Raw genomic sequence first — 4,748 nt, forward strand, 5'->3', positions numbered from 1 at the left:
TTTGCTCTATCCACTTCTAATTTTCAGATATTTTATGACCTAAAACAATTCCTTCGTCAACTATGAAATGACACTTTTCCCAGTTTAAAACTAAATTCGTTTCTTCACATCTAGACAATACTTTATCTAAGTTTTCCAAACATGCATCAAAAGAATCTCCGTAAACTGAAAAATCATCCATAAAAACTTCCATGATATCTTCAATGAAATCGTTAAAAATTGCAGTCATACAACGTTGAAATGTTGTTGGTGCATTACATAGACCAAAGGGCATTCTCCTATATTCAAAGGTTCCATAAGGACATGTGAAGGTTGTTTTATCTTGGTCATCCGGGTAAATATATATTTGAAAGAATCCGGAATACCCATCGAGAAAACAATAAAAAGAATGGCCAGCTATCCTTTCGATCATTTGATCAATGAAGGGTAGAGGAAAATGATCTTTCCTGGTTGCTTTGTTTAGGTTCCTATAATCTATACAAACCCTCCAACTGGTGGTGGTTCGTGTATGAATTAATTTTCCTTCGTCATTCCTTACTACAGTTATTCCTCCCTTTTTAGGTACACAATGAATTGGACTAACCCATTCACTATCCGAAATAGGATAAATGATTCCATTGTCTAAAAGTTTAGTAATCTCATTTTTGACTACTTCTTTCATGTTCGGATTTAAGCGTCTTTGCCTATCCGCTTTAGGTGGCTTATCTTCTTCTAAGTGAATTCTGTGCATTACAATACTAGGATTAATTCCTTTTAAGTCTGAAATTTGTCATCCCATACTTCCTATCCTATTTCTAACAACTTCTTTCAATTTTTCTTCTTGATCTTTAGTTAACTTGTTAGAGATAATTATAGGTAGAGAATCGCCTTCGCCTAAGAAAGCATACCTCAAATGGTTTGGTAACTCTTTAAGTTCTAATTTAGGGGGTACTACAATTGAAGGCGAAATTGGTCCATCTTCTCGAATCAAAGGCTCTGGGTCCTTATCTTCTAATTCTTCTCCCATTATACGTTCTATTATTTCTTCTTTTTGAACAATGTCATTAACACATTCTTCAATCAAGTCTAGTTTCATACAAGCGAATTCTTCTATAGGATATTTCATCGCTTTATTCATGTTAAACTCGATCTTATCTTCTCCAATCCTTGAAACTACTTTCCCTTCCGATACATCGACTAATGCACGTCCCGTGTTCATAAACGGTCTACCAAAAATTAGTGGACAATTAACGTCATATGCAAAGTCTAATATAACGAAATCGGTAGGAAAAATAAATTTATCAACTTTAACTAAAACGTCGGGTAAATTTCATCAGTGATGTACAACCTTTGCCCCATTTCACACTTTGGTGTACAACCTTCAATTTGTCTCACTAATATGTACGAACTTATAGATGACTTTCCACTTTGGTGTATGGCCGGTTAAAATGACCGGTCAACACAAGTCAACGCGCCACATCATCTTTTTTTCATCTCTCCCATTTAAAAACATGGGACCCCTAACATTGAAATGTCTAAAATACCCTTATTATTTTACTCATATCCTTCCCTTTCTCCATCTTCTTCCCTCAATTTCTTTCTATCTCTAACATCTCTCTTCAAAGGATTTTTAGATCTGTATTGAAGAAAATTAATCTATTTATTTTCCTCCCTCATTTTTTTATCTCTCTTCTGTTTTTTTTTCAACAAGTGAGGACAACTCTACCCATATAAATTCTAAACATTGATGGAATAGAGTATTAAGACCTTGATGCTGCTCAGTACCGTAGAATACGCGATCGTGACATTTAATTTATGCCTACCACTGCAGATTTATTTGTTGTCTTGAATTAGTTTCTTCATTCAATATTGTTCCAAATTTATCCAATATCATCAAATCCTCATTTATTTATTTCCTCATCTTTCAACTCTTGATTTATTATTTTATATTCAAGTTGGACCATAACTTAAGTTTATGAATCTTGTTTGGTTTTACTTGATTCAATGACTCAAACCTTATTTTGTTTTATATATTTAACATTGGAAATCTTCAATTCCTTCTCTATATATTTACCAATGTTCTGTTTATACCTTTAATCTGAGATAATGAGAGGGTTAGTTTCTAATTTGAGTCTGAATCATACGAATTCAATAACCTCAATCTAGAAATAATAGTGTGTATTCGAGTTCCAGCATTGCATTGGGATGATAAATTTTCATTATATTCCGGTAAAAAAATGCTAAAGAAGGATAAAACAAACTGAATAATTGATGAGCAGGGGTGAGATATGGGTAGAATTTATACCAGCTCTTCTATGGATCTTTGAGTTTGCACTTAAAATGGTTGATTCTAGTTGGATTTTTGATCTTTCATCCCTTAATTAAGATAAAAAGAAGAAGAAAAGAAGAAGCCATTAGAGTATTATCCAAAAGCTTGGAGATGCAAATGTGGAAATAAACTGTTTATGCCTTAAAAATAGGAGTAATGAAGAAGAAGAAAAGAAGCAAGGCAAAGATAAATTGGAAAGGAAGGTCAGAGTAATCTGATGGAAATAATGGTGAAAAGGGTTATTGAATTAGAGAGAGAAAGAGTGAGAGAGGAGAGTTAGAGAGAGAAAAAAGTCATGGGAAAAATAGAAAGAGAGTTGAACGAAGGAGGAGAGATTAATTATTATTATTTTTTTAGGGAGAAGGGTATTTTAGTCATTATATATATGGTGGGCTGAGGTGGCGCATTGACCAGGCGTTGACTGGCCACTTTTACCTGCTATACACCACAGTTGGAGGTCACCCCTAAGTTCGTACATATTAGTGAGACAAATTGAAGGTTGTACACTAAAGTGTGATTTAACCATTGATGAAATTTACCCCTAAAACGTCCTCAATTATACCATATGGTCTCTTAGTGGTTTGATCCGCTAATTGCAAAACCATGTTGGTACGCTTGATATCTTCTTCTAAACCTAATTTGTTAAAAATAGACAACGACATTAAGTTAATACTTGCTCCTAAATCACAAAGACAACTTGGGAATTCAATATCTCCCAATTTACACGGGATGGTAAAACATCCGGGATCTTTGAGTTTAGTGGGCAAATTGCTTGACACAATTGAACTATAGTCTTCAGTTAGCGATATGGATGAAATTCCTTCCCAACTGATCTTCTTTGAAATCAAATCTTTTAAGAACTTACCACAGTTAGGAATTTGCGTTATCGCATCCATAAATGTTAAATTAATATGCAAATTTTTAAGTTTATCCAAAAACGTTAAAAGTTGTTTCTCATAGTCTTTATTTCGGACTTTGTGTGGAAATGGTGGTTTGGGTACAAAAGTTTTTGTACTTAAGTCCATATGTGAACTTTTTGCATTTAATATATCTTCTTTGGATTTCGTTGGTAAATCAGTTCCTGGTATAGTAGAATTTCCGGGCATTTCCGGACCTAATTAATTTTTCCCTGAACGAAGAGTGATAGCCTTTACATGCTCTTTCGGATTTTCTTCCGTATGGCTGGGAAGACTTCCCTCTTTTCGAGATGGAATTGATTTAGCAATTTTTCCAATTTGAACCTCCAAATTATGGATGCTAGATGAGTGGTTTTTAATAAGCTGATCGAATTTATTTTCGATCCATTTAAAACCATCTTCGTGATTACTTATTTTTCCACCGATAGCATCTATAAATTTGTCGATTTTAGAAGATAAAGTGCTAATCGTATCTCTTGATTGATTTTGATAATTATTGGTACGATTTTGATTAGCATTTGCATTATTATTATTATCTCTCCAATTAAAGTTAGGATGATTCCTCCATCCAGAATTATAAGTACTAGAGTAAGGATTATTAGTTTGGTTTTGTCCTTGAACAAAATTTACTTGCTCGATCTCGCTCATACCTTCGTAATCCACATCCGTTGGGATTGGATTACCATTGGCATCACACGGTGCCATAAACCTATCAATTTTGTGCGACAAGGCAGAAAATTGGGCTTGTAACATCAAGACGGGATCGAGATTCACTATACCTTTAACGGATGATGTGGCTGAGGATGCTAGTTTTGCCACCGGTATGTGTCCACGTTCTGCGGGCCACATACTGCTGTTGATTGCCATTTCCTCCAAAAGTTCTCTTGCTTGGGCGGATGTCTTCTTCATAAACAATCCTCCTGACATAGCATCTAATGATCCTCTAGTTGTGGGATTAATCCCATTATAAAATGTTTGCATTAAAAGTGCATCAGGTAATTGGTGGTGTGGGCATAAAAGTTGAAGTTCTTTAAAACGTTCCCAAGCCTCTTAAAGAGTTTCATTATCATTCTGAGAAAAAGATGTTAACTCTTTAATGACTCTTGCGGTTTTTGCTAAAGGGAAATATTTTGATAAAAATGCTTGGGCCAATTGGTCCCAAGTTTCAAATGTTGCAGCTGGCATAGAAGTTAACCACTCTTTGGCTCTATCCTTCAAAGTGAAAGGAAAGAATCGAAGTTTGATTGCTTCGGCAGTCACATTTGGTATTTTGAAAGTGTCACAAATTTCGAGAAAATTTGTCAAATGGGCGTTAGGATTTTCGTTAGGTAACCCATAAAATGTTAAATTATTTTGCAACATATTAAGCAAAGCTGGCTTAATTTCAAATTGGTTTGCGTTTATTCTGGGTCTAACTATACTAGTGGTTACACTGGCCACTCCTGGCCTAGCGTAATCCATAAGTGTTGGTGGATCTGCCATTTTTTCTGGCTCGGAATTTTCTTTTTCTTTGTTTTTCTTGT

General features: G+C 34.7%; 1 non-coding gene across 1 annotated transcript; it reads left to right on the plus strand.

The window, feature by feature from the left end:
• Nucleotides 1-4,222: 4,222 nt before the first annotated feature.
• LOC136201624 (small nucleolar RNA R71) lies at nucleotides 4,223-4,329 on the plus strand. Its single transcript, XR_010673970.1, has one exon. It is a non-coding gene; the product is annotated as a small nucleolar RNA R71 (small nucleolar RNA).
• The last annotated feature ends 419 nt before the right edge of the window (nucleotides 4,330-4,748 follow it).

This window comes from Euphorbia lathyris, chromosome 7 (assembly GCF_963576675.1).
Source record: "Euphorbia lathyris chromosome 7, ddEupLath1.1, whole genome shotgun sequence".
NCBI classification, from domain to species: Eukaryota; Viridiplantae; Streptophyta; class Magnoliopsida; order Malpighiales; family Euphorbiaceae; genus Euphorbia; species Euphorbia lathyris.